Here is a 22,630-nt window from a genome sequence, read left to right as displayed (position 1 = left end):
AACCACAATTACTGCTTCATAATTTGTGTGTGTATAAATGGAACATATGTTCATACTCTAAGTGAGAGTAATATTAAATTGCAGTTGACCTTTGAACAACATGGGCTTGAACCGCATGGGTCCACTTGTATGCAGATTGCTTTCAATACTAAATACTGCAGTACTACACCGACTCTTGGTTGGTTGAATCTGTGGATGCAGAACCGCAGATACAGAGGAACCACAGATAGGGAGGGTTGACTCTAAATTATACCCACATTAAAAAAAAAAATTGAGTAGAGTTGATTTACAGTGTTTCAGGCTCATAGCAAAGCGATTCAGTTATATGTGTCTATTCTTTTTTGTGTGTGTGGTACACGGGCCTCTCACTGTTGTGGCCTCTCCCATTGTGGAGCACAGGCTCCGGACGCGCAGGCTCAGCGGCCATGGCTCACAGGCCCAGCCGTTCCGCGGCATGTGGGATCCTCCCAGACCGGGGCACGAACCCGTGTCCCCTGCACCGGCAGGCGGAATCTCAACCACTGCGCCACCAGGGAAGCCCTATGTGTCTATTCTTCTTGAGATTCTTTTCCATTATAGACTATGACAAGATACTGAATATATTTCCCTGTGCTATACAGTAGGTCCTTGTTGTTTATGTATTTTCTATAGAGTAGTGTGTGTCTGTTAATCCTCAGTTCCCAGTTTATCCCTCTCCCCTTACCTTTCCCCTTTGGTAACCATAAGTTTGTTTTCTATGTCTGTGAGTCTATTTCTGTTGTATAAATAAGTTAATTTGTATCATTGTTTTTTAGATTCTACATATAAGTGATATCATATGATTTTGTCTTTGTCTGACTTATGTCATTTAACATGATAATCTCTGGGTCCATCCATGTTGCTGCAAATGGCATTATTTCGTTCTTTTTTTATGACTAACATTCCATTGTGTGCGTGTGTGTGTGTGTGTAAAATACATCTTCTTTATCCATTCATCTGTTGATGTACACTTAGGTTGTTTCCATGTCTTGGCTATTGCAAATAGTGCCGCTGTGAACATTGGGGTGCATGTATCTTTTTGAATTAGAGTTTTCATCTTTTCCAGATATATGCCCAGGAGTGGGATTGCTGGATCATATGGTACCTCTATTTTTAGTTTTTTAAGGAACCTCCATACCGTTTTCCATAGTGGCTGCACCAATTTACATTCCCACCAACAGTGCAGGAGGGTTCCCTTTTCTCCACACCCTCTCCAGAACTTATACTTGGTAGACTTTTTGATGATGGCCATTCTTACTGGTGTGAGGTGATTCTTCATTGTAGTTTTGTTGTGCATTTCTCTAATAATTAGTGATGTTCAGCATCTTTTCATGTGCTTCTTGGCCATCTGTATGTCTTCTTTGGAGAAATGTCTATTTAGGTCTCTGCCCACTTTTTTGATTGAGTTGTGGTTATTGCTGTTGTTTTTTTATATGGAGCTCTATAAGCTGTTTATAAATTTGGGGAATTAATCTCTTGTTGGTCATGTCGTTTGCTAATAATTTCTCCCATTATGTAGGTTGTCTTTTTGTTTTGTTTATCATACCTGTATTTTTGACTACATGGAGGGTCGGTGCCTCTCACCCCCATGTTGTTCAAGGGTTAAGTGTATTGGGAATGTCCTATTGGGAGTAGTCAGGCTCTGTGCCAGGCACTCTATCTTTTTGAATTCTTCCAATAATCCTATGAGATGTGTATTATAATTATTCAGATTTTCCAGAAGAAGAAGCTGAGGTCAGAGAGGTCAAATCACATGTCTAAGAATATACACTTAGTAAGTGGCAGTGAGCTTAATCAACCACCTGCCTGCCCTCAAGGAGGTTGCCATCTGTAAATTACCCTGAGGGAGAGCTAGCTTGAGGCACCCATTTCCAATTGTATATATTGTCTGGACTTATCACAGGTGTCTTGGAGTGAATTAGGGCTTAAAGTTTACCCTGGTAGGATTGGGGAGTATTGTGTGCATGTGCACCCACGTGCACATGTGTTTTAGAAAATGATGCCCAAGGTAGAATCCAGAAGGTAGTGGCCCTTCCCTGAAAGCAAAACTATCCCTGCATGGTACCCAAGCTGGAGACCAGACCTCCATCACCCCTGATGGGCTATATTAGTCAGGGTTCTCCAGAGAAGAGGTGGATATATGTAGATAGATAGATAGATAAATAGACGATAGAGTTTTCTTTTTTTTTAAGGAATTGGCTCATGTAATTTTGGAGGCTGGCAAGTCCAAAATTTGCAGGATAGGTTGGCAGACTAGAGACCAGGGGAAGAGGTTTCAGTTTGCATCTGAAAGCAGTCTGCTCGCAGAATTTCCTTTTCCTCACGGGAGGTTAGTCTTTTTATTAAGGCCATCAACTGATTGGATAAGACTCACCCACATTCTGGAAGATAACTTGCTTCACTCAAAGTCTACTGATACAAATGTTAACCTCACCTAAAAAATGTCTTCACAGTAACATTCAGACATGTTTGACCAAATATCTGAGTACTATAGCCCAGCCAGGTGGACACATAAAACTAACCATCACAGGGGCTAACTGGCCTCTCTCCATCCTGGTCATTGGAAGGCTTAGGAAACCTCTTCTGTGTGAGGGGATTCCCTCCACAGACAAAAACCCAGCAGGTGAAACAATATGGCTGACTCCCCACTGCCAAGAGAGAGCTAGGCTGTAACCAAGGGTCAGGAGGAAGAACCTCTCCCAGGAGCATGCATGCTGTAAAGTCCCTGGACCTGGGGCTGCTTCCTTTTTGGTGAGTTGGGTAGGGGGTTTGGTGGAACAGTCCCTCTAGATCAGCCGAGCAGCAGATGTGTTCCTAGGGAGCCCTGCTGTATTAATGGAAAGCCTGATGAGACTTCTGGGTGTTGGCAATACCTGCAGCCCTTTCTTCTTCCCACAAAGGGTTAATGGCACATGGGATTTCTAGCCCTGGAATGTCTTCTTTCCAGAATATTCTCCAGACTTTCCTATTGGTGGCTGCAAGTCTGCTACACTTCCTGGTGGGCACTACCTTGCAGGCTCTTGTATACTCTTGTGGAGACTAGCTGGAACCTCTACAGGAACCTGGCCAGAGCCCTCTCGGCAGGAGGGGATGGCCTAAGTAGTGGGGAAAAGCTTTGGCTATGGTGCCTGACTCCAGAGAATGGGGGATGCCTACAACCTTGCCTGCACAACCCGACCCAGCATCTTTGGTTCTTCGAGCCCAGTGAAGACTGGACATGCCACACAGATGCCATGCCTTTGATGAAAGGCTCAACTGTGTCCTCATCTGGTGGAGACTGTCACAGCCTACTAGTCATCTGTTCCAGGGAGGGATCTACTCCTGTAAGCTCAACTCTTGAGGGCAGGATTTGGAAGAACGGGGGACCCTGAAAGCATAGAAGGGAGGCACCTAGTGCAACCTGGGGATTCAGGGAAGGACATTTGAGAGGAAGACGCAGAGACAGCCGTAGTCAGGTGAGGTTGTGCATGTCTGAATATCTAGGCATCCTCTGCAAAGGCCCTGAAGCAAAATGGAGGGAGCATGGCCCAATCAAAGCCCTGTGGGCGGCCCAATGTGGTGGGCGCCTAGAGTTGTAGGGGGAGAGAGGCAGAGGGGGCAGGACAGAGAGCAGGCTCTTAGGCATGCAGGGTACAAGCCAAGGGAGTTTAGACCCCATTTCTGGGCAGCAGTACTGGCAGCTTTAAGTTTCTGAGAGCTCGCAGTGTGGAGTGAATGGGGGTGAGGCTGGGGGCCAGCAGCCCTGAGGCAGCTGTGGAGGACTGTGGCCACAGAGGTGTGGTGGAGGGGACAGAGCTGGATGTCACGGGTAGGTTTTACTGGTTGACTGATGGAGCACGTGCAGCATGATAAGGCGTCAGGGGGGCTGGAGGCCTGGCCTTTAGCTTGGGTACCAGTGGGGGGTTGCTGCTGTTTCCTTGGCAGGGCCACTGCCTTCTTCAAGGGTGTTGGGCTCCCCTTCCCAGGGGCACCCATCCTGCTCCCATGAGCCCCCTTACTTCAATGGCTCATCTCATGAACATGAGCTTGACTGGGATTGTGGGAAGCCATTGTCGGCTCCTTGACACACAGCCCCAAAGTCCGTCTGGGCTTGGGGGCCTGACTCAGGTGTGAGTGGTTTGGAATGTGGTGCTGGGCAAGTTTAGCTGCAGCTCCACAGCTCTGCTAGGGCACTGGGGCCACACACGGGCTGCCTCTCCGAGGCACTTAGAGCCCTTTCTTGCCCCCTGGCTCTGGTGCCCTAAGAGCTGTTGCATCTTACAGGAAGATGCTGGGGTGTCTCTGTCTAGGCTGTTCTCAGAGCTTTTCCAAATTGTTACCTGGTGGCTGGAGAGTCTTGGGGTTGATGGTTGCATGTCAGGAAAATGTACGTGGAGCGCCTACTCTGTGTCTGTTCCTATGCTGGTTTCTGAGGGAAAGGAGGAGCTGCAACAAGTTTAGAGTGAACAGGGAGACCAGCTCTCAAGCGGGACACATTAGGAGACCAACAGCTGGCACCCAATTATTAGCAATTGGTTTGGTTGGCAGCTTAGGGAAGGGACTGGGCAGTGTGGACTAAAGGGTTAAGGATGCCTCAGGTAGGAGGGACAGCCTGAGCTGCCTTGTCCAACGCTCACATAAAGGAAAGGGGTGGAGGTGTCGTCCATGATGGGGGGAGGGCAGAAACCAAGGAGTGGACCACGAGTGAGGGGTAGGGAGAGACAGCCTTTTGGGGTGAATGTGCATATGTGTGAGTGTGTAAATTGCCCAAATAAGGTATAGCTTCTTTATATATTCTCCTAAGTCGACCATGTACAAATTATACATTTCTGGTTCTAAAGGGGTCCAGGTGAGGGCACAGTTGGGCGCACTTTTTCTTTTGAATCACGAGTTGAGGCCGACGGCTCTGCTTCCCCCAGAGGCCTCAGCGTGGTTCTTCTCGTGGTGCCACAGACGAGAGCAGGGATGAAGAGTGTCCAGGACTCCCCGGCCCAGGGACAGGGCTGCCTCTACCATCTCCCACTGGGCTCCGTGACCCGACACTCCCCACAAGGCCTCTCACCCCAGGCCAGGCCTGGAGCGCTCCCGTGTCACCTTGGGAACCGTCCAAGATCTGGGTATATTTAGGGGCACCCGCGGGAACCTCAGAGGGGCTGAAGTCATTAGCTGGCCAGTCACGAAGACTGACCCCAGGGAACTGCTGTCCAGCCCCGAGTCCACAGGTGGCGAGTTTATGGCCCAGATGGCTGTGGACAGCAGCTCTGGCATCAGGCAGGTGTGGGGCTGACACCCGGGGAGAGGCTTGCGGCTCGTTCAGCCCACGGTAGTGGCAGGTGGGAGGAGAGGGAGGAAGGTCCCGGGTCACTTCTGAGATGGGAGAAGCTCTGGTCTGGTCCCGACAGGGTGGATGGCCCAGCTGGCAGAGGCGCTGTGTTGGCTCACATGTGGCCCACACTTTGCTGTCTCCTGAGGCCCAGCTGCAGCTGCTGCCCAGTGTGATGGCCTGTAGCCAGGGCCTGTGTAGTTGGGTCAGCCCAGAGCTGGGCTCACGGGGCCTCAGAGGGAAGCTGCCTCAGGAAGGAGGCCAGGGCTGTGGCTTATCCGACTCGCCTCTCAGGTAACTTGATTCCTGGACGTGAGACTTCTTCCATTTGTCATATTGGTGTTCCCCTCTGGTTCCAGAGCGAAGGAAAGCCTGGCCCGGCTGTCAGCAGGCCGCCAGGCTGCCCCCCTCCCTTGAACGGCTGCCTCCACCTCCCCCTGGTCATCAGAGTCCTGGCTCTCACCTGTGTGGTCCCTCTTCCTCACCCAGGCTGGAGTCATCTGCCTAAACTAAATCCACACCAGAAGCATGAGCTCCTTAATGCTGCCCTGGAGACTTGGTCCTGCCCACAGCTCCTGTCTCATCACCTCTGAGCCTTTGCTCATCCCATCCCGTCTGCCCAGAAACTGCCCCCTCACGTCTCTGTCTCCTTCTCCAGGAAGCTGTCCCTGGTCTCTCCTCTGTGCTCCCCAAAGTATCTGGACACACGTCTCTCATTGTCCTGATTAGGAGGTGCTGGGTTTACCTGTCTATTGTCTCCCTTCAGAGTGAGCACCTTAAGAACGGGGGCTTATGAAGGGTTTTCTGAACCAAACCCGTCATGAATGGGACCAAGGAGGGGTGGGGCAAGCCCTCTGCAGCTGGTGATTGCTGAGTGGTCTGAGGAGAGGAGTGTTGTGCATCTCAGCCTTCGCATCTCCTGGGACCCCTGGGCAGACCAGGCCACTGAAGGGCCAGCAGACTCAAAACTCACACTAGAGTGGGAAGGCAGATGGTGATACCACTAGCCTTCCATGTGGAGCACCTACTCTGTGCCAGCGCTGGTTTCCAGTGTTCACCCATCTTCTCTCTAACCCTCACAGAGCCCTGTGAGGTAGGTAGTATAAAAACATCCCTCTGAAGAAGAAACTGAGGTCCGGAGAGGTGAAGTGACTTGCCAGAGTCCTGATAAATGTTGGGGCAGGGATTAGAAATCACGTTGGTCTCATCTCAGAGTCCCTTTCTTTCCGTGGCTCCACCCAGGGCTTTGTAAGTCTGGCCTGTGGGAACAAGCCTACACCAGCAAGGTCCATTCCAGCCTGAAGAGCATGTGCTGTTGGTTTCTTACCCAGAGTTCTGTCAGGGTCCCTGGCACGAGCATCTGACAAGTCCTGTAAACTCTTACGGGCATGAGCCCTGACGTCAGGGCCAGCTCTTCCTCTGTTAGTGTTTCCTAATTGGTATTATCTCAGCAGTTGCTTTAGAAATGGACTTTGATGAAAAACATTTAATTACATAACGAATTACTCTCTGAGGAGCAGGCCATTGTGTCATGGCTCAGCCACTTGTGGGGCAGGGAGGAGGCTGAAGTGGAGTGTTCGGGATGAGTTGTCATGCGTCGCCCCCACAGTGTGTGCCTCTGCATTTTTCCATGGTGACTACAAGATGGATCTGGGGACTTGAATGGCCCGTGGGGATAACACACAAGTGTATGGGTCACAGGGAAACATCTGCACCATTTTGCTCCGAACGGACCAGAGAAAGTTGAGTGCGTAAGACGCCTTGTTTTGAAATGTGTTTTCAAAATAAAGGGTTTCATAACAACCACAATTGCAGAAACAACTGCTGATGGGAATAACTTCCTGGAAAGCAGAGGCCTCCATGAGAGTCAGGATTTAAAAGGCCAGGCCAAGTTACAAAACACGTTTACCTAATCGAAGCTTAGCATTGCTCTTTGCATGTGAGACACACACACACACACACAAACACAAACACCCAGACATGTGGGTGCCTGCCTCAGGCTGCAGGCTTTGTTGTTAGTCTCTGATGTTCTGCCCAGGACTACGAAACCTCAGTTTCAAGGTCCGGGGCAACATGGGGGCGCTGAGGAGGACTCCCCATTCTCTCCTGCCCCCAAGTCCCTGGTCTAAACAGAGTGTCTGGAGGCAGCTCCTTTTCCATTGGTTGCCTAGAGCTGAGTTATATGTCCCTGCCCTCTGGCCGCATGATTGGACCAGGGATTGAAGCTCCGCCAAAGACAGCCTCTCATAGGCTAGCAAGTGGCCTGTGGGATGGCCTTCTACAGGATACTGACCAATAGAGATTCAGGATTTGGTATCGTGGCCACTGGGCCCAATCAGATCCTCTCCTCTATGGGCACCAGAGAGGAGTGATAGACGCCAGCAGGCAGGCAGAAAAAAGGTGGGAGTCAAGAGATTCTTGGAAGCCCTGGGACAGTGGGACAGCAGGGACTATTGAGAGGGCAGTTCATGGCAACAGGAGGAGACCAAAGATGACTGAGTCACGAGAATGTCAGAGCCCTGGAGCCACAGTGGCCTCCTGAAGGTAACTCCTGCTCCTCACGGCGGAGCACTTGAGTGGCTCCACGTAACCTTGCTGCAAACACGAATCCCTGGGGGTTCTTGGAATCTGTTTATCTTCTTGCTCCCTAATGGAGCCCGGCTGGCCAAGGGCCCACCCACGTTCTTTCTGGTGGACATGGTTCTGCTGGGCACCACAAACAAGCAGAAAGAGAAGATTCTGCCCGGGAGAACTGCCAGCCTTGGCATTGGTATCCATTCAGCCCTTCACTGGGCTTTTGGGTGGGGGAGGGTGGCCGAGGGAACTCCTGCTTTTCCGGTCAAAAGGAAGTGGGTGGGGGGTGCTGTGCTGAGGCTGCGGGACTCTTGGCAACCCCAGGAGACCTGGGTTCCAGACCAGAAGAGTTTCCCACAGAGGTGGAAAGACACGGTTCTGCTTTTGATTTGGAAAGGGTCTTGCTGCATTTTTCCAATGTTGGTTCAACAAAACTCAAAACCGTTTTCCCTAACACTTTCCCCCCTTCATTCTTAAGTCACTCTGTATGCACAAAGGCAGTACATGTGCTTTTGATTCATTTACCCTGAAATCATCACCCTGTCTCCCTTGAGAGATCCCATGTCTCAAAAACCTTCGGAGACATTTAAGCCCTTTCACCCCCCTCTTCAAACCAGGACCTGCATGTGCTAAAGCAAAGGGATGGAGGGTTTCCACCAAGACAAGAGACAGTCCTCCCTGCCTGGTCCCTGTGAGGTCAAGGCCAACCTCAGCAGCAGTCACGTTCCCAGGAAGCAAGTCCTAGGAGAAACCAGCACCTTGTGTGAAGACACTGAAGGCTGAAAAGAAGAGCGCTGGGGTGTCAAGTTGTAAATGATTGTCAAGGATTGACTTGTGTATGGTGTCCTTCAGCTGCAACACGCCGTGTTCTCTCTCCCCAGCTCCAGGGACCGGAGGCTCACACCCTGCACGCTGGCCCTACATTCTGCCCTCAGTAGAGGCTCCAGAGGTACCTTGGGGCTCACCCTTCCTGCCTTGTGGACAGTAGCGCCTCTTAGGTAAGCTGATGGTGATGATGCTTTAAAGTAATGTGGACATTGGGAAGTGGGTTGGGGTACAGGTGAAGCAGGACTAATCATGAGCTGACAGTTGTTAAAACTGGGTGACAGTCGTTAAAACACAGGTGTTTATTATATTATTCTTTCCACTTTTGTTTTGAAATTTTTCATGATAAAAAGTAAGAAAAAAATTTATAATGGAAAGTTATGGGCAAGTGTATATGTGTATATATATATATATATATATATATATTACTCTCTTTATATATATAAAAGAGAGTAATATCTATAGCAGGGCTTCACTAGATATGTTATATGGTATGCAGTGCACAAGCTGATTTTAAGTGATATGGCAATGAACTTTTAAATTCAATCACTGTGTATTTAAAATTTAATTAATTATGGCCTGCGATAGTGCCAAGTGTTTCCTTTTGAGATAAAGTTAAGGAGAACAATCAAGTTGATTAGATGAAAGGAATTAAGAAGATAATGTGAGAGGAAGAGATATGTGGATATGGCAAACATAATGGAGGTGGAAACTGAATTGCTGAAGTTTTGGAAAAGGGCTCATGTTCATTACTCTGAGTACATGCTGTGTCAGCCTTATGGGATCATTTATCTAGAAGGTTCAGCATGAGGGGCACAACAGCAAGAGGCAGAAGTGGGCTTTTGAGGCACACAGACCGTGTTTCAATTCCTGACTCTGTCACATAATGGCTGTGTGACATCAGGCAAATGGCTTACCTGCTCTGGGCCTTGTCTCCTCATCTGCAGAACTGGGATGTTATTGTACATCTTGAAGTGTCCTTGTGAGTTCCTGGCATATACCAGGTGCCTAATAAATGGCAGTGCACTTGAGAAAGAAGTAGAAAGGGCGGGTGGACTCAGAGTCCACATCCGAGGTCTGGGCACCATCCTCACAGGTTCAGACTTTCATCCAGAACAACTTTACTCCTACTTTAGACACAATCCTATGAGCATGTTTCTTGTTTGTTTTGCTGTTTTCCTAGTCTGTGTGCCTCCTGAGAAATGGACAGGAGACAGGTGGGGACATGCTGAGCAGACGGAAGAGGGAACCTGTCAATTGACACGGTCAACCCGTCATTAGCCACAGTCATATGTATGGCTTCTTGGCTTGTTCTGATAACACTGTTGGCAGTTTAGCAACTCTGTTGCTTGAAACAGCTCCCCCAAATCAAGCCAAACTTTACTGCCTGTAATTCACTAATAACAGCTTTTATTGAGTGTTTACTGTGTGCCAGGGACTGTGCTAAGCACTCCACATTCATTGTCTGACTTAACTGCCCTGACAGCCCTCCAAGGGAGGTGTTGCTGGTCCCCCCATCACAGATGAGGAAGCTGAGGCTGAAAAGATGTGGTGACTTCCTGAGGGCACCGTGGCAAGCAAGTGGCTGGGTCAGGATAGGACCAGGTGTGATGCTGAAGCCTATGTACTTGGTCACAGGACTCCATCGGCCCTCTCTTGGAGGGGTCCTGTGCACTTCTAAAAAGTCCCTTGGATCCTCAGGAAATGCACATCCTCCTGCCCCCAGTATGTGGACCCAGTCCTGGTGTGGTGGCACGAGGCAGGTCAGCTTGTGGGGACAGCTGCCTGGTGGTGAGGGTGCCAGCCTGAGTGTGCCTGCAGCCTGGCAGAGATGTGACTCTTCCCAGCCTGGAGACCCGTTAGACATTTGCATTTAAAAGTATCAGCTCTGTACATCTTCAGAGGAGAATTAATGACAAGCAGGCTTTGAACATTTGCAAACTGTATTTTTAGGTCACAAGGACCTTCCCTTTTTGTGTGTGATTGGGGTAGGGATGGAAAACATATGCCTTGGTTTCTGCCACTTGTTCCTGGAATCCCAAAGATAATGGCTGTTTGAGCTTCATGGTAGTCTAACAGATTTACAAACAATTTGCCATGAATCCAACAGTTCTCTGAAGATACTCATAGGCCTATAGCATTTCCAAAGAGAAAAACAGTAGCCCATGGTTTAGAAATGGTAATATCCATTCACTGAATTGACCAAACTTCTAAACGGGACCATCTCCTGTACAGAAAATAATATTGTTGTTTCTAGCAGTCACACTAGGAGATACTCAGCAAATATGAAGTTATGACCACAGGTAAAGGGGTAAATATGCCAGCATTTACATGTCCACATGCGTGTTGCCTTTTTAAAAGCAACTCCCCAGAGGGCTCTCCAGTTATTCCAAAGATACTATCATTGCTCCATGCTTTTGGATAGTTTCTCCTAAGTGACTGCCTTCAGAACCGATTACATGTTCATTTGGTGTCTCTAAGGCAATTCTTTGTTCTTAGGGGCAGATGTGGCCTTTAGAAAATCCCCCAATCAATCCAAGCTCAGATCAATGAAGTGTGTGGGTAATTGTATAGGTTATCAGTTGCCCAGTATTGCTGCAAAGGAACCAGACACAAAAACCTCAGGGATCCGCAACAATGAATATGATTTAGCTCATGGCTCTGCAGAGGTTCAGCTGATCTGGGCTGGGTTTGGCTGATCTTGGCTTGCTCATGAGTCTGTGGTCAGCTGATCTCAGATGAGCTTACTCAGATATCTAGAGAGCAGCTGGATGATGACTAATCTATAATGGCCTCATCTGGAATTCCTAGGGGACTCAGCTCTGACTTGTCTTTCATCCTCTAGCAGGCTAGCTGGGGCGTAGTCTCATGGTGATGGCAGAAGCATAAAGAGAAGGAAACCTCAGTGGGCAAGTCCATTTCAAGACTGTGCATCATTTCTGCCAACATGTCTTTGGCCAAATCAAGTCATAAAGCAAATGATAAGGATACAAGGAGGAATGCAGAAATGTGACTTTCTTTTTTTTTTTTTTTTTTTTTATGCGGTACACGGGCCTCTCACTGCTGTGGCCTCTCCCGTTGCGGAGCACAGGCTCCCAAAGTGCAGGCCCAGCGGCCATGGCTCACGGGCCCAGCCGCTCCGCGGCATGTGGGATCTTCCCGGACCGGGGCACGAACCCATGTCCCCTGCATCGGCAGGCGGACTCTCAACCACTGCGCCACCAGGGAAGCCCTCTTTTTTTTTTTTTGCCATCTATTATGGTGATTCAATTGGACTGTGTTTTTGTTCCAAAGGGAGCTGTGGCATCAAAATCCTGACAATGATTTCTTGGGTAGTCAGTGAACTGCCCCAGATAAGCATTCCAGACAATTGCCTGAGGGGATAATTCCAAATGATCTATGACAACAGTGGCCTCTTTAGAAGGAAGGGTATGGCCCCTGAGGTGACTGCTGGGGAGGACACGGCCCTTTTGGATGAAGGGCTGAGGGTTTCACCTTGGGCTTGTTGAACTGAACTGAATTTGCAGTGAATATCTTACCTTGCAATAGCCAGATGATAAAACGGCCTCTCGTGTGTATATTGCCTTTTACTTCTCTCTGCAACAGCCAGGCCTTCAACAGTGAAGACTTACTCTCTCCATAACTCTTATTTCCTTGGCAATATGAGGTTTCTAGACTGCAGCAGCTAAACCATATCTTTTTCCACTTTGGCTGCCCAATGGAACCTGCAAAGAGTGAAGTTAAATAGGATTCACTATAAATTTGTCACCCATCTCCTACACCCAGCTACATCTCCTGAGCATCCTTTGTGCTCTGTGTTTTTGCTAGGCTCTGGGCATGCAGAGAGACACAGGAGGAGGAGGGGAGAGGGAGTGGGGATGGAAATAAAAGGGAGAGAGGCCTTTGTGGACCAGTGAAGATGAAGTTCCATGAAACTGAGAAGCACTTGAAGCCCTCTGCACCTGAGGTTAAACACACATACACACACCCTCACACACATGCTCACACACACAAAACAAAATGCCAAAGACATAAGAGGCAGTCCCTTCTTCCAAGAAGCTGATGACTAGTGGGGGAGAAACATGCACACACTAAACTATTGCACCAGTGAGTGACAAAGGACATGAGAGAGGGCTCTAGGGTTCTGTGAGAGGTCAAAGGAAGGGCACCTGTCCCTGCCTGGGAGGGTCAGGGAGGGCTTCTCAGCAGAGGTGACATTTAAACTGAGTCTTTAAGGATGACCAGGAACTCACAGGCAGAGACTGGGGGCAGCAGTGTCGGCAAATGCGGGGTTGCGAGGAAGCAGGGCTCACTTAGGAAGGGGCAGGACTATGACAGACAAACAGGTTGGGATTTTGTGGGGAGAGGATAAAGAGGTGACAAGACTGGAAGGACACTGAACCAACCTTAGCCACTGGGGTCAGACACCAAAAATAACGGGAACTACGAACCTGCAGCCTGTGAAAAGGAGACCCCAAACACAGTAACTTAAGCAAAATGAGAAGGCGAAGAAACACACAGCAGATGAAGGAGCAAGGTAAAAACCCACCAGACCTAACAAATGAAGAGGGAATAGGCAGTCTACCTGAAAAAGCATTCAGAATAATGATAGTAAAGATGACCCAAAATCTTGTAAATAGAATGGAGAAAACACACGAAACGTTTAACAAGGACCCAGAAGAACTAAAGAGCAAACAAACATGATGAACAACAAAATAAATGAAATAAAAAATTCTCTAGAAGGAAACAAAAGCAGAATAACTGAGGCAGAAGAACGGATAAGTGACCTGGAAGATAAAACAGTGGAAATAACTACTGCAGAGCAGAATAAAGAAAAAAGAATGAAAATAATTGAGGACAGTCTCAGAGCCCACTGGGACAATATTAAACACACCAACATTCGAATTATAGGGGTCCCAGAAGAAGAAGAGAAAAAGAAAGGGACTGAGAAAATATTTGAAGAGATTATAGTTGAAAACTTCCTTAATATGGGAAAGGAAATAGTTAATCAAGTCCAGGAAGCACAGAGAGTCCCATACAGGATAAATCCAAGGAGAAACACACCAAGACACATATTAGTCAAACTATCAAAAATAAAATACAAAGAAAAAATATTAAAAGCAGCAAGGGAAAAACAACAAATAACATACAAGGAAATTCCCTTAAGGTTAACAGCTGATCTTTCAGCAGAAACTCTGCAGGCCAGAAGGCAGTGGCAGGACATATTTAAAGTGATGAAAGAGAAGAACCTACAACCAAGATTACTCTACCCAGCAAGGATCTCATTCAGATTCGACGGAGAAATTAAAATCTTTACAGACAAGCAAAAGCTAAGAGAATTCAGCACAACCAAACCAGCTTTACAACAAATGCTAAAGGAACTTCTCTAGGCAGGAAACACAAGAGAAGGAAAAGTCCTACGATAACAAAACCAAAACAAGTAAGAAAATGGGAATAGGAACATACATATCAATAATTACCTTAAATGTAAATGGATTAAATGCTCCAACCAAAAGACATAGACTAGCTGAATGCATACAAAAACAAGACCCATATATATGCTGTCTTCAAGAGACCCACTTCAGACCTAGGGACACATACAGACTGAAAGTGAGGGGATGGAAAAAGACATTCCATGCAAATAGAAATCAAAAGAAAGCTGGATTAGCAATTCTCATATCAGACAAAATAGACTGTAAAACAAAGACTGTCACAGGAGACAAAAAAGGACACTACATAATGGTCAAGGGATCAATCCAAGAAGAAGATATAACAATTGTAAATATTTATGCACCCAACATAGGAGCACCTCAATACATAAGGCAAATACTAACAGCCATAAAAGGGGAAGGTGACAGTAACGCAATCATAGTAGGGGGCTTTAACACCCCACTTTCACTAATGGACAGATCATCCAAAATGAAAATAAATAAGGAAACACAAGCTTTAAAAGATACATTAAACAAGATGGACTTAATTGATATTTATAGGATATTCCATCCCGAAATAACAGAATACACTTTCTCTCAAGTGCTCATGGAACATTCTCCAGGAGAGATCATATCTTGAGTCACAAATCAAGCCTTGGTAAATTTAAGAAAATTGAAATCATATGAAGTATCTTTTCTACCAAATGCTATGAGACTACATATCAATTACAGGAAAAAATCTGTAAAAAATACAAACACATGGAGGCTAAACAATACACTACTTAATAACCAGGAGATCACTGAAGAAATCAAAGAGGAAATAAAAAAATACCTACAAACAAATGACCATGAAAACACCACAACCCAAAACCTATGGGATGCAGCAAAAGCAGTTCTAAGAGGGAAGTTTATAGCAATACAATCCTACCTCAAGAAAAAGGAAACATCTCAAATAAACAACCTAACCTTGCACCTAAAGCAATTAGAGAAAGAAGAACAAAAAACCCCAAAAGTTAGCAGAAGGAAAGAAATCATAAAGATCAGATCAGAAATAAATGAAAAAGAAATGAAGGAAACGATAGCAAAGATCAATAAAACTAAAAACTGGTTCTTTGAGAAGATAAACAAAATTGATAAACCATTAGCCAGACTCATCAAGAAAAAAAGGGAGAAGACTCAAAACAATAGAATTAGAAATGAAAAAGTAGAAGTAACAAGGGACACTGCAGAAATACAAAGGATCATGAGAGATTACTACAAGCAACGATATGCCAATAAAATGGACAACCAGGAAGAAATGGACAAATTCTTAGAAATGCACAACCTTCTGAGACTGAACCAGGAAGAAATAGAAACTATGAACAGACCGATCACAAGCACTGAAATTGAAACAGTGACTAAAAATCTTCCAACAAACAAAAGCCCAGGACCAGATGGCTTCACAGCCGAATTCTATCAAACATTTAGAGAAGAGCTAACGCCTATCCTTCTCAAAATCTTCCAAAATGTAGCAGAGGGAGGAACACTCGCCAACTCATTCTGTGAGGCCACCATCACCCTGATACCAAAAGCACACAAATATGTCACAAAGAAAGAAAACTACAGACCAATATCACTGATGCACATAGATGCAAAAATCCTCAACAAAATACTAGCATACAGAATCCAACAGCACATTAAAAGGATCAAACACCATGATCAAATGGGGCTTATCCCAGGAATGCAAAGATTCTTCAATACACACAACTCAAGCAATGTGATACACCATATTAACAAATTGAAGGAGAAAAACCATATGATCATCTCAAAAGATTCAGAGAAAGCTTTCAACAAAATTCAACACTGATTTATGATAAAAACCCTCCAGAAAGTAGGCATAGAGGGAACTTACCTCAACATAATATAGGCCGTATATGAGAAACCCACAGCCTACCTGGTCCTCAATGGTGAAAAACTGAAACCATTGCCACTAAGTTCAGGAGCAACACAAGTTTGCCCACTCTCACCTCTATTATTCAACATAGTTTCAGAAGTTTTAGCCACAGCAATCAGAGTAGAAAAAGAAATAAAAGGAATCCAAATCGGAAAAGAAGAAGTAAAGCTGTCACTGTTTGCAGATGACATGATACTATACAAAGAGAATCCAAAGATGCTACCAGAAAACTACTAAAGCTAATCAATGAATTTGGTAAAGTAGCAGGATACAAAATTAATGCACAGAAATCTCCAGCATTCCTATACACTAATGATGAAAAAGCTGAAAGTGAAATTAAGAAAACATTCTCATTTACCATCGCAACAAAAAGAATAAAATACCTAGGAATAAGCCTACCTAAGGAGATAAAAGACTTGTATGCAGAAAATTATAAGACACTAATGAAAGAAATTAAAGATGATACAAACTAATGGAGAGATATACCATGTTCTTGGATTGGAAGAATCAACATTGTGAAAATGACTCTACTACCCAAAGCAATCTACAGATTCAATGCAATCCCTATAAACTGCCACTGGCATTTTTCACAGAACTAGAACAAAAAATTGCACAATTTGTATGGAAACACAAAAGACCCCGAATAGCTAAAGCAATCTTGAGAAAGAAAAATGGAGCTGGAGGAATCAGGCTCCCTGACTTCAGACTATACTACAAAGCTACAGTAATCAAGACAGTATGGTACTGACACAAAAACAGAAATATAGATCAATAGAACAGGATAGAAAGCCCAGTGATAAACCCACGCACATATGGTTATATTTTCTTTGATAAAGGAGGCAAGAATATACAATGGAGAAAAGATAATCTCTTCAATAAGTGATGCTGGGAAAACTGGGCAGCTACAGGTAAAAGAATGAACTTAGAACACTCCCTAACACCATCCACAAAAGTAAACTCAAAATGGATTAAAGACCTAAATGTAAGGCCAGACACTATCAAACACTTAGAGGAAAGCATAGGCAGAACACTCTATGACATAAATCACAGCAAGATCCTTTTTGACCCACCTCCTAGAGAAATGGAAATAAAAGCAAAAATAAACAAATGGGACCTAATGAAACTTCAAAGCTTTTGCACGGCAAAGGAAACCATAAACAAGAAGAAAAGACAACCCTCAGAATGGGAGAAAATATTTGCAAATGAAGCAACTGACGAAGGATTAATCTCCAAAATATACAAGCAGCTCATGCAGCTCAATATCAAAAAAACAAACAACCCAATCCAAAAATGGGCAGAAGACCTAAGTAGACGTTTCTCCAAAGAAGATATACAGATTGCCAACAAACCTATGAAAGAATGCTCAACATCATATACCCTGAGAAAACCATAATTCAAAAAGAGTCATGTACCAAAATGTTCATTGCAGCTCTATTTACAATAGCCTGGAGATGGAAACAACCTAAGTGTCCATCATTGGATGAATGGATAAAGAAGATGTGGCACATATATACAATGGAATATTACTCAGCCATAAAAAGAAACGAAATTGAGCTATTTGTAATGAGGTGGATGGACCTAGAGTCTGTCATACAGAGTGAAGTAAGTCACAAAGAAAGACAAATACCGTATGCTAACACATATATATGGAATCTAAGAAAAAAAATGTCATGAAGAACCTAGGGATAAGACAGGAATAAAGACACAGACCTACTAGAGAATGGACTTGAGGATATGGGGAGGGGCAAGGGTAAGCTGTGACAAAGTGAGAGAGTGGCATGGACATATATACACTACCAAATGTAAAATAGATAGCTAGTGGGAAGCAGCCGCATAGCACAGGGAGATCAGCTCGGTGCTTTGTGACCACCTAGAGGGGTGGGATAGGGAAGGATGGGAGGATGTGAGACGCAAGAGGGAAGAGATATGGGGATATATTTATATGTATAACTGATTCACTTTGTTATAAAGCAGAAAGTGACACACCATTGTAAAGCAATTATACTCCAATAAAAATGTTAAAAAAGTACTGCAAGCGTCGGGGGAGGGTTGGTTGGGATGGGAATTCAGTGAGAGGCGGTGAGGATTGTCCCAGGCAGGGCAGGGGTCTGGGAATGGAGAGAAGGGAATTGATGGGGGAGGAATGGGGAGGTGGTGAGAAAGGACTTGGGGGCTGACCAAGGTGTGGGAGAGGTCAAGGTCAAGGCTGCCACCTGGCTTTGGATAACTGGGGGGGAATGAAAGAGATGTGAATGGAGAAGGTCTCATGGACAAGAAGGCAGTGATGGTTAGTCATGTGCAAAGATTAATGTAATTAGGGCAGTGGACCAGGAATAGCAGACGTTGGAATCAGGAGGACCTGGTTTGAATCCTGGTTTCACCAGTGTGTGCCTTTGGGTGAGTCACTTAACCTCTGTGAGGCTCAATTTCCTTCTCTGTAAAATGGAGCTAATGCACAGAGGACTCTATTGAGTGTGGACTTAAATTACATGGTGGGTTTAAAGCTCTTGGCATGGTGCCTGGCCCATTTCAGGTGCTCGAGCCAACTGAGAGAGGCAGGCAGGCAAGGGAGGAGCAATTTGGGGAGACAGGGCTTCCTATTGGGAGCCATGCTCATACATGGGATCACCTGTGAACGCCCTGAGCTGCACCCTCAGCTTCGGCATGGGTAAGACGCGCCGAAGGCTGACTGGGTGGAGAAGACAGGTCGGAGGAGTTTGGGGCGGGAGGCATGACTTGTGCCGGAGTAGACCGAAGCACAGGTGACACAGCCTCCGGAGGTGGTGACCCTTGAGTTGACCCTTCACGGTAGAGCAGGATTTGGGGCAGGCTGCAGAGGGGGAGGGTGTTGGAGGGAGAGCCGTGAAGGGCGCAGGGGTCAGTGGTCTTGATGGCCAGGGCCAACCCCATCCGTGATCACTGACCTACTGCGGCCCTCTTTCTCCTGAGGACAGAAGCAAATGTGGGAAGAGAGTAGGGTGAGATCCCAGGAAGAATCCTCCGTCCTGAGGAGGTGACTGAGGTGAGCACCATGGCAAGGGCTCCTGGGCGGCTCCTAAGCCATGGCCCGGGGCTTCGCTGAGATCCACAGGTGGCCGGGCCAGGGCCTCAGCGCCTGGGAGCTCACAGTCTGACCAGGCGGTTTTCAGAAGGGAGAGGGGAGAAAAGAGCAGGGTTGAAATGCTGGTTCTGCACTTTACTACCTTGGGAGCAGCAGGCAAGTCACCTCACCTCTCTGAACCTCAGTGTCTTTATCTCTAAAATGGGAACAATAATAACTGTCTTCAGAGTTCTCTGAAGAGATTGCTACAAGAGTTGAATGAGGTCATGTGTGTAGGGCCCTTAGCCTGGGGTCTGTGGCGAGGTGGACGCTCACTGCCTGGTGAATAGCAGGACTCAGGTGCCGTGGGAAAGGCAGGCCCTGTCCTGTGGCAGGAGACAGTGAAGGGAGAGCCAGCCAGAGTCTGCAGTGGGAGGGGTCCTTAGCCTGGATCTTCTTCGGGGGGGTTAATCAGGCAGCTTCTGCTTGCCCTCAGGTAATGGACAGAGGGGAGCCAGAGACTTGCAGGCCTTGCCCTCAGCCCTGCTGTCCACGGTGATTCGACTTGGAGAGCAGTGGGCGTTGGTATCCCTGTCTGAGTGGTGGCTGCTTAGGGATCAGTTCCTGAAGCCCCGTCCATCCCCAAAGCCGAGTTTGCAGTTACAGTGTTGTAGGTGGGCCAAGGCCTCTGGGGCCAGGAGGCCACAGTGAGGGTGGGGCCTCTAGGGAATGGGGTGAGGGAGAGCTGTGGGTACCATGGTACTCTGCTCAGATCTCCTCTCCAAGGAGGACATCCCTGTGTTCCAGCTGCTGGGAATATTGGCTGATGGCTCACAGCCATGTCCCTCACTGGGCTCTGCCCTCTGCAGTAGAAAACGGCTCCACCTAAGGTGATAACCCCTCTTAGGGACAGCCCACGGGCCAGTGACTGGCCAGTGCGGGGATACCGGGGACACGCCAGCAGGATCAGCCGAGGTGTCAGTTGCAGAGTGTACTGTGGGTCAGCTTCTTCTCTGCCCTGTCCTGCCTTCCTTACTTCCTACTCATGTCTCTCTCGGGAGCAACCCTAGTAGAATTTCTGCCCACAAGTCTCTGTCTCAGAGTCTGTTTTTAGGGAGCCCAGTCTAAGCTGGTACCCAGAATGGTCTTGAGAATCGGGCTTTAAAATGTGATCCCTTGCCGGCTGGCTGGTAATGAGAACCCCATCACTGGTGGGAGGTGAGCACAGATGGCCCCTGGTGTGCTGTAGAGGTGCAGTTGCTAAAACTTTCACCTCGGTGAACTGCGTTGGGATACTGATGGCAGGCAATACAGGCTGATGTATCATCTCTGGCAGTTAAGGGAAGGAAGAGGGAAATGGTAACTAAAGGATTAGGTGGCTGATGCTGAGTGTCACTGATTTGTTGAGGAGAGATAACGGCGGGCTCTGGGTAATTAATCACCATTTTAAGGCAAAACGGGAAGGCAAGAGAGCCTCGCTGGCATCATTTAAGGGAACACTGATCTTATGCAGCCAGAGGACAGAGAGAGCACAAGACTAGACTTAACTGTAAGAGCAGTAGAGACTCAGAGGCTGAATTCCCACCCCAGAGAGCCGGGCACAACAAGTTGAGGGCACTTGAGAGAGGGATATCTGGGTAGATACAGTTGAGAACCTTGGACTCCCAGGTTCTCCTGAAGATCATGGGAAGGGCTTGAAGAAGATAAGGCAGGTGCTTTATAAAATGATTCTTAACTCTCTTGGGATTTATCCCCATTTCTCTTCCTGGCAACCAGCAAGGATCAAATCCCAGCAAGATCAAATCCCAGAGGATGTGACTGGGGAGGGGCTGGGCCTGCTGAGGGGCAGGATCTGGCTAATCTGTTGTATGAGTGGAAGGAGTTGGGAAGGTACACATGGGATTGGATCCAGGTGCTGTATCCAGGGAGGTGGAATAGAAAGCTAGAGAGACAAGAGTTTACTGATACAGTAACACTGACAGGATTGAACGTCCTGGCCAAGAACCCCAGGAGACGGTGCTAATATGCTGCTGGGTTGGCTTTCAGAAACTTGGCAAATGTGATGGCCCCCACAAAGTGAGTCGGGCACGATACATTGCCGTGGCAGACAGCATGGAAGGGAGCAAAAACCTTAGAGAATAGAGTGGATGTGCTGCATAAAGTTAGAAAAAGTCGGCTATATTCCGCAGAGGGCTAGAAGGACATTCTGTTTCTCAAAGTGACAGGGAAGGCACTGAGAGGGGCACTGGCATTGAGAAGCTCGGGGGACCCGGGCTGACACTAATAAGAGATGCTGTTACAGTGCTGGGCTTCCTGTAGCAATGGGGAATGACAGAGTCCCAAATGCCAGAGGCCAAATGGTAGTGCTTAAATCTCAGGAGCCAGGTGGGCATAACTATGGCAAAAAGTGGCAAAGTCTGAGTGAGGTAGGATGGCCCCACCTCTGTAATACTACAGAGGTGGTTAAAGGACCACAGTCTTCCTTACAAGACAGATGGGCAACCAACAAGGGGAGGCTGGGTCCCTATGAAGAAGGACCCTGTAACTCTGAAGCAACTGTAATCAGTAATAATTACCCCAGACCTTTCTCAACGTTGCTTATGGTCGTTTACTCAGGGTAACCACTCACTGAAGAGAATACTCAGATGTTTCCAAAACATGAAAAAAATGTCAGGTTTTTCACAGAGTCTGAGCCGACATTGATACCCAGAGCCAAAGTGCCATTATGGGTCCCCTAGAAGGTGGGCACGTGAGGTCCACATAATAGATGGTTCCTGGACCAGATGTAGCTCACAGGGGGTCCCGTGGACCTATGGATCCACCTGATGGTTACTTCCCCAGGGCCCACATGTTCAATTGGAGTGGACTTGCTTGGTAGTTTGCAGCATCCTCACATCAGCTCCTTGGCCTATGAGGTAAGAAATTGTAGTGAGCAAAGCCAAGTGGAATCTCTGAAACCACCCTCCTCCCGGCAAAGATAGTAGGTAAAACAATAGCACCTCCTCCTGGGAGGGCTGGCAGAGACTCATGCTACCCTCCAAGACCTAAAGGACGTCATATTCCTATTTCCTTCAGCAGCCTGGCACCTACAACACCTTGTTGGATTCTGATGGACAGCAGTGGACTATCCCATACTTAACCAATGGTGAGCTCTGACCTGGCCAGTGAAGCTGTCCACCTAGCCTGTTGATACTGGTCAGACATGACTGAGTGACATAACCCTAACTCAGACACATCATAGAGCAGCTGGACACTGTAATCCCGAGGCAGGGACTGCAGATACTAAACAGAGGCACCTGGATGATGTAATTCCAAAACATGCACGTGTATACAGCGGACCACTTACAATGCTCACACAACAGAAAAATCCATTTATTGTCGGTGAATCCGTTTCACGTAGGCTTTGCTTTCCCGTTCGGGACAAAACCAACTCTCGGTCTTTGGGCTTTGACAGAGCTTCCCTAGTTCTCTGTCCTTGCACCTTATTCCCAGGAGCTTACCTAGAATTT

This window comes from Mesoplodon densirostris, chromosome 5, assembly GCF_025265405.1.
Source record: "Mesoplodon densirostris isolate mMesDen1 chromosome 5, mMesDen1 primary haplotype, whole genome shotgun sequence".
NCBI classification, from domain to species: Eukaryota; Metazoa; Chordata; class Mammalia; order Artiodactyla; family Ziphiidae; genus Mesoplodon; species Mesoplodon densirostris.
The sequence above is the reverse complement of the archived record's forward strand: the minus strand, read 5'-3'. Positions refer to the sequence as shown.